Consider the following 12,681-nt stretch of genomic DNA (forward strand, 5'->3'; position numbering starts at 1 on the left):
AGACGCCATCTTAGGCCCACCACGTGGCCCGAGATCTGCCAAGGCTTGTTGCCCCAATCCTGGGCCCAGCGACGCCGACAGCATCATTCTTCGTGGGACAGCTCGCACCTCCATCCTGGTCGCCGAGAACGCCTCCTGGTCCGTGAGACTGCAGAGCCTAGCGTCGCCCACTCACCTGGTCGAGGTGACGGCCAACCGGTGCCCTCCTGGCACCCTCTGACTACTGGCTAGTAGTACGAACTTGGTCCCCTCTGCTTTCAGGTATCATCGATCTCTGATCCAGGCTTGGATCTCTACAAACTATTCATCACTGGTCGCCGGCCAGCAACTCCTTTTTCTTCCGGCTCCTGGCTCGTCAGCGAAGACCCTCGACGCCTGTAAGACTTGTGCAGCCGCAGCCCTCGTGGCTAGGTAACTTCGGCATTTCGGTGCCTGCATAGCCTCTTTACTCTAGGGTCCCGAGTCCCTCGCTTCCGACTTGCCTTATCGGGTCCGCCCGAGACCACTAAACTTTCCGTGTCCTCGGACACTTGTTTTAATCGTGCACTTGAAGTATTTTCCTAAGAGATTTGGTTTGTGCTTAGTACCCTGTCCTCATAAAGAGTACAGGGCTGTTGTGATTCTTAATAAATATACTGTTTATTTTCATAACACTTGTGTGGTGTCCTTTCACTTGGTGTTCAAGGGGTATGTGATGGTATACCAGCTGGCTTAACACGCCCTCTCGAGTCTTTAGCCTTAGACTGCTCGTATTCACGCTACTAGGATAGCTGGTCTGTAGGTTGACTTACAACCAATCACCATAAGGGTCGTTTGGAACGATACATAGCGGTCGCTAGAATAGCGAACGCTGCATATCGGGCCAACTTCTCACATTGGTGGCAGCGGTGGGATTTGAGCTTGCTGTTGTTTTACCACACGTATCCTAAGAATATCTTGTTGAAAGATCACTTAAGTACTGTTAGTACATATAACTGAAGCTTAGAATACTCTGAGTTCTACTGAACCAGCTGTTGTAGCTCCTCAAGGCTTAGCACACCTTGGCTGCAACTCTTAGCAAGGGATCAGTAGGTAAACACATAGTGTAGGTAGGTGCATCACTTACACCACACTAGAAACAGTATGTCGGACAAAGGAGGAAACTCTGAGTCTCCCCTTGTGTCAGTTGACCCTCCACAGGTCATCCCTTCAAGATATACTGTGCTGAGCTTCAAGGAGTTAAGACAGGTGTGTCACTCCAGGAAGATCAAGCAGGGGTCTAACCCCACAACGTCCTTTCTGATTGGTCTCTTGGAGACTTATGATGCCAGAAAAGCTGAGACCCGTCTTAGCTCTTCTAATCCAGAAGGAGACATGCCTCCCCTCGAGGGAACCAGAGACGATCCTGACCTCATCCACCTCTCAACTGAGACTGAAGATCTAGAGGATGATGAGAATGAGGATCCCTCTGGGGATGAGGCAGATAAGGGACAGGTAGAAGTCGTCCGACTAAGCAGGTCCAACTTAAGCAAACATGACAGTGGTACTGGGGGACCCCCGGGGCCACTATCAGGTCAGCTTAACATTGGGAATGGACGAGCCAGATCTCTGTCAAGAGACTCTGGCAGATCCCTTCAAACCAATGGCTCTCACAACTCTTCTCAAAGAGGGATGACGTCCCCTCAGAGGAGAGTGTACGAAGCTAAAGAAAGGGCAGCTAATCTGAGGATTGAAAGGGAAGAACTTGCCCTGGCCAAAGAGAGGCTTGCCTTTGCTAGAGAGCAACAGTTAGGTGGGGCAGTCCCCACTGGTGGCAGCATTGTACCTAGCAATAGGGAAAGGAGTTTTGATACGAAACACCTTGGTAAGATAGTGCCCCCCTTTAAACAAGGGGACGACATCCACAAATGGATTACTGCTTTTGGAGAGAGCCTGCACTGTGCAGGGTGTTCCCCAGAGTCAGTGGGCAGCTATCTTGTGGCTCTCCTTTGAAGGTAAAGGTAGAGACAAGCTCCTCACCACAAGGGTAGAGGATGCTAATAATTACCACGTCTTGAAGAGTACACTGGTTGAAGGGTTTGGCCTAACCACGGAGCAGTACAGGGTGCTGTTCCGGGATACCCAGAAAACGCAGTCTCAAGATTGGTCTGACTTTGTCGATTGTGCCACTAAGGCTTTTGAGGGCTGGTTGCTGGGCAGTAAGGTTACTGATTACAAAGGATTGTATAATTTGATGATGAGAGAACAAATTTTAAACAATTGTCAGAACCAGTTGTTGCATCAGCATCTTGTCGACTCGGATCTGACCTCTCCCCAAGAATTGGGAAAGAAGGCAGACAGATGGGTTCGAACAAGAGTTAAAAAGAACCAGGGCCAGAATCAAGGTGGTCAGAAGAAAGCAGACCAGAAGGGTAAAGATTCAAAGGGGGAACAAAATGACCAGAAGTCTTCGACAGGTCCCCAACAACCCAAAGAGGGTGGGGGTCAGGCTCCCCAAAAGAAGAAAGAAGGCCAATCCAAAAGATGGTGCCAATACTGCAAAAGTAAATCTCACTGGTTTAGTGAGTGCACCAAGAAAGGAGGGCAGACTCCTGCCACTGCAGCCCCTAAGGCACCTGTGCCCCCTAGTACAACCAGCAGTGGTAGTGCACCTCCCAAGGGTTTAGTAGGGTTAACCCTGGGTTCTGAGGGGCGTGACAACTTAGTTGGTACACTCACTCAGGCTGTCCTTGTCAGTACAGGGGATGTGGATATGTCCCCTGACGTAAGCCCCAATACTTTGGGCAAATACAGACAGACACCTTTCATAAACGGAAAAATGGCTCAGGCCTATAGGGACACTTGTGCCAGTGTCACCATGGTGACACCTAACTTTTTGGACCCTGGACAGATCATGCCAGGTACAGAATTCCTGGTGACCAATGCAAGCAATGTCACTACCAATCACAGTATGGCAATTGTAGCTTTCTCCTGGGGAGGGGTAACTGGCCAAAAGAAGGTTGTAGTTAGTTCAGACCTCCCAGTGGATTGTTTGTTGGGCAATGATTTGGAGTCATCACAATGGTCAGAAGTGGAGCACCGGACTCACATGGAAATGTTAGGCTTGCCAGCACATGTGTTTGCTGTGACCAGGTCACAGGTCAGGAAATGCCCCACTGAACAGGTGCTGGATCCTGGAACAACGGACCAGACACCTCCCAAGAAAAAGAGCGGTAGGGTTAAGGCTGCGCCTTCCCCCGTGCCCCAGGTCTTGGATCAAGTCTCAGAGGAGGCTGACCTACAGGAATTGAGGGAAACTGAGCCTAGAGAGTTCGAACTTGATCAAGTTGAATTCTTGGGTTCAGGGGGACCCTCAAGGGAAGACCTGGGTAAGGACCAGTTAGACTGCCCTTCTCTTGAACCCCTCAGACAGCAGGCTGCTGCTGAGGCTGCTGGGAACGCCACAGGTACCCACAAGGTATACTGGGAAGATGGACTCCTGTACACTGAGTCAAGAGACCCCAAGCCTGGCATGACCAGGAGGCTGGTTGTACCCTTGTCTCAGCGAGGTTTCCTACTTACCTTGGCCCACGAGATTCCCTTAGCAGGTCACTTAGGCCAGACAAAGACGTGGGACAGGCTTGTCTCACACTTTCACTGGCCTCATATGAACGAAGATACCAAGGAGTTTTGCCGCTCCTGTGTCACTTGCCAAGCCAGTGGTAAGTCAGGTGGCACGACAAAGGCCCCCCTTATACCAATGCCAGTGGTGGGGGTGCCCTTTGAACGGGTGGGGATCGACATCGTCGGTCCCATGGAACCACCAACAGCATCAGGGCACAAATTTATACTGGTGGTAGTGGATTATGCCACCAGGTATCCTGAAGCTATTCCCCTTAGGACCACTACAGCGCCTGTTGTGGCAAGAGCCCTAGTTGGAGTATTCTCCAGAGTGGGCTTCCCTAAGGAGGTCGTCTCCGACAGAGGTGCAAACTTTGTGTCGAGCTACTTAACTGCTATGTGGAAGGAATGTGGTGTCAACTACAAGTTCACTACACCCTATCATCCACAATGCAATGGGCTTGTTGAGAGATTCAACAGGACCCTAAAAGGGATGATTCATGGACTACCTGAAAAGCTTCGGCGTAGATGGGACGTCCTGATCCCCTGCCTTTTATTCGCTTACAGAGAAGTCCCGCAGAAGGGGGTTGGCTACAGCCCTTTTGAACTTCTGTACGGGCATCCTGTGAGAGGACCCCTGTGTTTGGTGAAGGAAGGATGGGAGAGACCTCTCAAAAAGCCTGCAGCCAACATAGTGGACTATGTGCTTGGCCTCCGCTCGCGGATGGCTGAATACATGGAGAAGGCATCTGAAAACCTTAAGGCCAGCCAAGAACTCCAAAAAGCTTGGCATGACCAAAAGGCTGTCTTGACTGTTTACCAGCCCGGACAGAAGGTGTGGGTGTTGGAGCCAGTGGCCCCAGCAGCACTCAAGGACAAATGGTCCGGGCCCTACACCATCCTGGAGAAAAAGGGAGAGGTCACCTATCTGGTCGACCTGGGAACTCCCCGGAGCCCCCACAGGGTGCTTCATGTCAACAGGCTCAAGGCATATGTCGACAGGAAGGACATGAGTTTGCTCATGGCCCTAAATGAGGGACAGGAAGAGGAGAGTGACCCTCTCCCCGACCTGCTCACTCAGAATCCTGACGATGGATCGGTCGATGGTGTTGTCTTTTGTGGCAGCCTCTCCGAACATCAACAGAAAGACTGTAAACAGGTTCTTCAGTCTTTCAGACATATGTTCTCTCTAACACCCAGTCAGACCCATTGGTGCACCCATGAGGTTGACACTGGTGACAGCTTGCCCGTCAAGAGTAAAATCTACCGGCAGCCTGATCACGTTAGAGACTGCATCAAGAGTGAAGTGCAGAAAATGTTGGAGCTGGGAGTCATTGAACCCTCGGATAGCCCTTGGGCTAGTCCCGTAGTTCTAGTGCCGAAACCTCACACCCAGGGCGGTAAGAAAGAGATGAGGTTCTGCGTAGACTACAGGGGTCTCAATGCAGTCACTAAGACTGACGCCCACCCAATACCAAGGGCAGACGAGCTTATCGATAGATTGGCTTCGGCCAACTACCTAAGTACGTTTGACCTGACAGCTGGGTATTGGCAAATCAGGTTAGCTGAGGACGCCAAGCCTAAGACCGCATTTTCTACCCCTGGTGGGCATTATCAGTTCGTGGTGATGCCCTTTGGTCTGAAAAATGCACCTGCCACCTTCCAAAGGTTGGTGAATCAAGTCCTTACTGGGCTGGATGACTTCTGTGCGGCGTATCTAGATGATATTGCTGTCTTTAGCTCCACCTGGGAGGATCACCTGGTCCACCTGCGGAAAGTGTTAGAGGCTCTGCAAGCAGCAGGCCTCACTATCAAGGCCACCAAGTGCCAGATAGGGCAGACACAGGTTGTATACCTGGGCCACCTTGTAGGTGGAGGCCAGGTTCAGCCACTGGAGAGCAAAATACAGTCGATCAGGGACTGGGCTCCTCCAACCACCCAGACTCAGGTTCGAGCTTTCTTGGGCCTGACTGGATACTACCGGAAGTTTGTCAGGAACTATGGTTCCATCGTGACACCATTAAACGAACTGACAAGCAAGAAAATGCCAAAAAAGGTTCAGTGGACAGCGAGCTGTCAAAAAGCATTCGATGACCTAAAGCAGGCCATGTGCACGGCGCCTATCCTTAAGAGTCCGGACTACTCCAAACCATTCATTGTCCAAACAGATGCTTCTGAGTTGGGTGTGGGAGCTGTTCTTTCTCAGCTGAATTTTGATGGTCAAGACCAGCCCATTGCTTTTATAAGCAGAAGGCTGACCCCTAGAGAGAAGAATTGGTCAGCTATTGAGAGGGAGGCCTTTGCTGTGGTTTGGGCCCTGAAGAAGCTGAGGCCATACTTGTTTGGCACTCACTTCAAGATTCAGACCGACCATAAGCCCCTCTTATGGCTAAATCAGATGAAGGGTGAAAACCCCAAACTGCTTAGGTGGTCCATTTCCCTACAGGGGATGGACTTTACAGTGGAACATAGACCTGGTACTGATCATGGCAATGCCGATGGGCTCTCCAGATATTTCCACTTAGAGCAAGAAGACTCACCTGGTCAAGGTTAGCTTATTGTTCCGACGTTTGGGGGGGGGTCATGTAGGAGAGTAGGGTCTGCAATCCTATGATCACCCAGATTTTTCGCTTTTGTTTCACTGGTTTACGACTTTCTCTGGCTGTGGGCCTGCCAATCAGACCCACAGCCTGGCTGTTCTCTTTCTAAATTACGATATGTACCCTAGGTGCATTTACCAATTGGTACTGGGCCACCTTATCAGACCCTGTAACTCAGGGCATAGGTGTACCCAGGGCCGCCAGGGGCTGCAGCATGTATTATGCCACCCCTGGCTGGCCTCCTAGATTTGACACAACTGGCTGCATGACAGCTGGGGCGAAGTCGTGTAATCACCCTTTGCTTTAGGTATAGTAGCTCTATATCTAACCATACAATGGACACCCGAGTTCCTGTCAGTCACTCCTATGGCAGGCCTTGACAATCCTGAAGGCAGAGTGCGTGGGCTCGTGTGAACTAGGTTCTGGCCCGAGCCGAGCCCGGTTGCAGCTTGCGGAATCAAGACCCAATGGCTGTTCCATGATAACGCGTACCACATCGGTAACTGCGGTGTCGCGTTATCAAGGCATGTCGAGTAAGGTGTCATACGAATCGGGATGCTGCCCTCTCACCAATTCTGGCGACGAGGTTAGCATTCCGCCCTTCTAGAGGGACACGACATGTACGTAACTGTGAACCCCGGTTAAAGTTAACTAAAGCCTCAGCTCCACAAAATGGATGCTGCCACCACAGACACGAGTCTGACCTCCTGCTGCTGGGAGTCCTTCCAACGAGGAGCGCTTGGACAAAGGGTTTCCTGTCGAGGGCGGTGTTCGCATCGTCCCAGACAGGGTTTGTGTATTCTGGGTAGGTAGGGCTTTTGCGAGAAGGTGACTCCGGAGTGGCACCCCGGTGCTCACTACGCATCTGCCGGTCAGAACCAGTTCCAGGGGCGCCAGCCCTGGCCTGGGGAAAGTCCGGCAGGGGAGAGGGGTGTAACTACCCCCCTTCCTGGTCCCACCCTTAGGGCAGGACCTAGTCATGTACCCACCCCTTTCTTTAGAATAAAGGCCGGAGCGGGGACCCTTCCAAATTAGATCATCTTTGAATCAAGAACTACTTTCTACGAAAGGACATTCGAGACTCTTCTCAAGATTTCTCCCTTGTGACTAAGGAGTAGTCACCCTGCATCAGCGGGCACCATCTAAGAACTCTGCGGTTTGCTGCAAGTCCTTCCTCAAGGATCCGACGGCCCAGCTCGACGAGAACCGGCTTCCCTGGCACCTCCGACCTCTACCCACGTCATCAGCTCAGCTGTGATCTGTGGGTGCGACGAGACCTCGAGGGACCGGCCATCATCAAAACCTGCACGCTTTTCTTAACCAGCACGACCATCGAAGCAATTCTCTGGTGAGTGCTCTGGGGTCCGAGAAGCCCCGACCCTGAGCAGCTCCAGCACCGAAGTGCAGTCTCCCAGTATCTCCACGATCTGCGTGGGGCCCTTCTGCTCGCTGCTCAGCACGTTGTCTGGTCACTAGCCGCTGGCTTGTGCCCTTCCTTGACGACATCCGACAACCAACACTGCTGGTCTGGTTGCTCCAGACCGGCCCTTGCTCCCTTTTTCGAGAGGAGCACCCCGGACCCACCTGGTCCATCCAAAGACGCCATCTTAGGCCCACCACGTGGCCCGAGATCTGCCAAGGCTTGTTGCCCCAATCCTGGGCCCAGCGACTCCGACAGCATCATTCTTCGTGGGACAGCTCGCACCTCCATCCTGGTCGCCGAGAACGCCTCCTGGTCCGTGAGACTGCAGAGCCTAGCGTCGCCCACTCACCTGGTCGAGGTGACGGCCAACCGGTGCCCTCCTGGCACCCTCTGACTACTGGCTAGTAGTACGAACTTGGTCCCCTCTGCTTTCAGGTATCATCGATCTCTGATCCAGGCTTGGATCTCTACGAACTATTCATCACTGGTCGCCGGCCAGCAACTCCTTTTTCTTCCGGCTCCTGGCTCGTCAGCGAAGACCCCCGACGCCTGTAAGACTTGTGCAGCCGCAGCCCTCGTGGCTAGGTAACTTCGGCATTTCGGTGCCTGCATAGCCTCTTTACTCTAGGGTCCCGAGTCCCTCGCTTCCGACTTGCCTTATCGGGTCCGCCCGAGACCACTAAACTTTCCGTGTCCTCGGACACTTGTTTTAATCGTGCACTTGAAGTATTTTCCTAAGAGATTTGGTTTGTGCTTAGTACCCTGTCCTCATAAAGAGTACAGGGCTGTTGTGATTCTTAATAAATATACTGTTTATTTTCATAACACTTGTGTGGTGTCCTTTCACTTGGTGTTCAAGGGGTATGTGATGGTATAACAGCTGGCTTAACACGCCCTCTCGAGTCTTTAGCCTTAGACTGCTCGTATCCACGCTACTAGGATAGCTGGTCTGTAGGTTGACTTACAACCAATCACCATAAGGGTCGTTTGGAACGATACATAGCGGTCGCTAGAATAGCGAACGCTGCATATCGGGCCAACTTCTCACACACATAATAAAATTGCATACAAAATTGCTATATAATTATTAAAATGTATACATGTACATAAGAATCAATATTGAAAGTGAACATAAGGTCTATTGAGTAATAATTAACATACAGTGTCACTAGCAACTAGTACTAGTACAGTAATTTTTACTTGACGAGATGCATATGAAAGCAGAATGAAAAGAAAATGTTCAAAGAAATAGTATTGTAGACTTATCCTCACACGTAGAAGGTAGATAACAAGTTCCCAGAGTCAGTTCAATAAATAGACGAGTCAGCGTTGATGTCACAAATGTACTGGTTGATGGCTTTCATCTACGTAAAAAAAAATGCACTAAAAGTTCCACAAAATAAAATAAGTAAATGAATAATTATTACCGTGCGTGTTGGCGTAGGATTAATGTTGACACGCAAATTAACTAAATGAAAAATCTCTAACTGAACGTACTACAAAATGGCTGTGCGTATTGGGCCCCCAGGGGCACTTGGCAAAGCCAATGTCCCCCTGGGGGATTTCGCGCGAGGGACGACCTCACGCGACCTGATTGGGTGGTGGGAGGGGTTAGGGTCAAGTGAAGGGTGGGGAGGGAGGGCGACGTCACTCTGAGCGAGTGAGGAGAACGGTGGAGTCGCTTTTTGAGGCGCCCTGTTTACTTTCCTGTCAGAGCTGTCAGTCGCTGTTGCGAGTGATTTTCGACTGAATTTTCTGTCAGTTTCTGAAGCATGTCGTCGGAAGAGATTGCCCTTGAGGCAGTGCGAGCTTTGGTGGCGGTAGGGAGGAGCGACTTGCTGAGGCCCGGCGCTTTCGACGACACAGCTGTGGTGAAGCGTCCACGTCGCTTGGCAGCAGAAGGGGTGTCTCGAGCGGTGGCGGCTTGTCAGTCAGCCGAGGAGGTCGGGGTAAGAAGCAGCCGCCCCCGCGCTCGTCATCAGCCCCAAGTGAGTTCAGGGGGGGCCGCAGTGTCAGTGTGGCATCCCTTCGACGCAGAGCTGGCAGGCGAGGAGGCAGCGCGGGTGGTAGTTTTGACACGCGCGTGTCTCAGGTCCAGCTGTTTGAAGGAGAGGCTGACAGGGAGTTTGAAGCGCAGAGAGCGTCGACATCCCAGGAGCCTTGCGAGGCTGCGCCACGTCCCAGCATGAGGGCTGCATCAGGTCTACCTGTGAGGGCAGCAGGGCAGCAGGCGAGTGGCAAGAATATTGAAATTTCGCCAGATTTAGAGGCTGCCAGGCGGAGTCCAATGTTAGTGGACTATTCCAGCGATAGCGAGGCTGAGGAGTATGAGCTTTCTGGAGTTGAGGAAGGCGAGGAGGTCGAGCGAGGCGCAGCTGACGTCGATGAGCAACACCAGCTGGTTGAGTTTGAGGACTGCCAGAACATTCTTGTTCCTCGGCCTAGGGGCCCCCCGAGACAATTGGTGGAGGAGGATTTTAATGTTGATTTAACACGTGATTTTCAGTTTTTGCAGGAGGAGCAAGGGTTGGGTGGTGTGCGATGGAAACCACCAGCAAGGCAGTGCAAGGGTGGGAGGTGGGGGGGGCATGGGTGACAGGGGGGAGGGCAGGCAGGTGCAAGAAGCCACTTCAATGTTTCCAAATGCCAGGCCCCCGCCTGGGTGTCCTGAGGTGACTCATAGCATGGGGTCTGCGATTTCACAAGGCCAATGGGTGTGGGTGGAACATACAGAGCTGCCTGGGCCAGACAGGGCAGGTACTTCATCTTCTCAGGTGGCAGGTAAGTATGGTGTGGGTCCTCGCTCGAGCGGCGAGTACCTTTCTGGAGCTGCTGGTATGGTACCAGATGAGCAGTTCTGCTATTCGCAGGCGGCGCCGCAGAGCGCGGTGTTTAGGGGGGGGGCGAATTTGAGAGGCGGATCTGGTGCGGATTTAACATCAGCGACTGGGCGCTTTGCACGGAGGCCCGAGTCTGAGTTTCAAGGTGCTTTTACTAACTTGGCGTCTGGCAATAGGCCAGGTAGGAGTTTGGTAAGGTCGGAATGTGAACAACACCTGGAAGGTGATGATGGTGATTATGATAAAGAGAATGTTTATGGGACAAGAGGTGGTCTGTCTCATGGTGGTAGAGCTGGGGCTGGGAGGGGGGAGATGAGATTAACTTCTGCCAGTGTGTTACAGAGTTCTGGAGCGGATCTCTCACCGGCACACGGGATGCAAGGCGGACGTCATCGGGGTGACGGTCTGGAGGACTTTCGACAACGGGCTGCGCAGTTACCAGCAGGTAAGACGGACTGGTGGGCTGCTTGGACACGGCCGTTGGCGGGGGTTTCAGGTGGGGCGCCTGCAGAGGGTGGTCAAGTGAGGGTGGAGGTTGGGGACGGCTCGGGTTCACAGCAAAGTAAAAATGTAAAGGCAGTGTCAGGGGATGGGGGGAGGCCGGGATATGACAGCCCAGGTTCATCGGTTACTAGTTCGGAACAGAGTGATTTGCCGAGAGTGAGTGGTACGAGACTGCCTTACATGGGAGTATCAATGCCATTGGGCATACATTTGTCAACCAGAACTAGGCAGCGTATTTGGGATCATGAATATGTAGATGTGTTCCGGCTCCTTCATAGGGAATTGCAAGCAAAGGAAGGTTCTAAAGAGGAGGAGGCTGAATTGTCCCGCCGTCCCAAAGTTCCTAAAACAATAGAAAACTGGACAGCGGCCTTTTTGATATATGCCAGCGTATACAGTGAACGGTACCCTGAGAGGGCGGTTTCGCTTTTCAAATATTTAGATGTCATACGAAAAGCACATTTGCAGGCAGGGGGTTACGCTTGGCTGAACTACGATGAAGAGTTTCGGGCGCGAATGAGTTTATTCCACGATAAGCCATGGGGGGAGGTTGATCAGGAGTTGTGGTTGCAGTGGATGTCAGGTCATTCTTCTGCCAACACGATCCACACAGCCAGTGGGTTGCCGATTCCTTACCGGCCCTTTTCTCAGCGTCCCGCCACACAAGGGGCAAATGGCGTCGGACGTGGACAGTTGCCCACAACTGGAGCATGTTGGAGCTTCAACAGAGGTTCCTGCGTGCGCCAGTATTGTAAATTTAAACATGAATGCTCTCAGTGTGGGGGCAGACATGCTGTCTTCCAATGCTTCCCCAACCAACACCCGGGAGATTCCGGTAGGGGCCAGAGGGGGGGGAGAGGATCTGTGCCGCCTCTTATGCCAAAAGGCGCCTACTCCAATTAGGTTACAGGCCATGTTGAGCGCATTGGAAGCGTACCCGGATGTGGAAGGAGCGGCCAAGTTGTTTTGGGGGTTTAGGCTCGGCTTTAGGATTGGTTATCAAGGCCCCAGAGTGTCACGTTGGGCTGATAACTTGAAGTCAGCTAAGGAGATGGCGTCGGTGGTAGAGGTGAAGTTGCTGAAAGAAGTGGAATTAGGCAGAGTAGTTGGCCCTTTCAAATTTTGTCCCTTGCCAAACCTAATTGTGTCACCACTTGGTGTTATCCCGAAGAAGGCAAAGGGTGAGTTCCGCCTGATACATCATCTGTCTTGGCCGGAGGGGCTTTCAGTTAACGACTTCATTTCCACTTCCGATTCGGCAGTGACATATGCGTCAGTGGATGACGCTTTGGAATTGGTGCGCAAGGCAGGGGTAGGAGCTGACCTTGCAAAATGTGACATACAGGCTGCTTTTCGCCTTTTGCCTATCCATCCAGCCGATTTTGGTTTGCTGGGTATGTACTTTGCAGGAGAATATTACGTGGACCGGGTGTTACCCATGGGCTGTGCTATCTCTTGCTCACTTTTCGAAACCTTTAGTACATTTTTGGAATGGTGTGTAGTCCAGCGCTCAGATCACGCAGCTGTATGCCATTACCTGGATGATTTTTTGTTTGTGGGCAAAGCGGAGACGGATCAATGTACTAAAGTCTTGGCTTGTTTCCAGGACTTAGCTAAAGAGTTTGGTGTGCCTTTGGCGGAGGACAAAACGGAAGGCCCAACGCCTAGGTTGACCTTCCTGGGCATAGAAATAGACACAATAGAGATGGTGGCCCGTTTGCCCAGGACAAAAGTA

Source organism: Lissotriton vulgaris, chromosome 8, assembly GCF_964263255.1.
Source record: "Lissotriton vulgaris chromosome 8, aLisVul1.2, whole genome shotgun sequence".
NCBI classification, from domain to species: Eukaryota; Metazoa; Chordata; class Amphibia; order Caudata; family Salamandridae; genus Lissotriton; species Lissotriton vulgaris.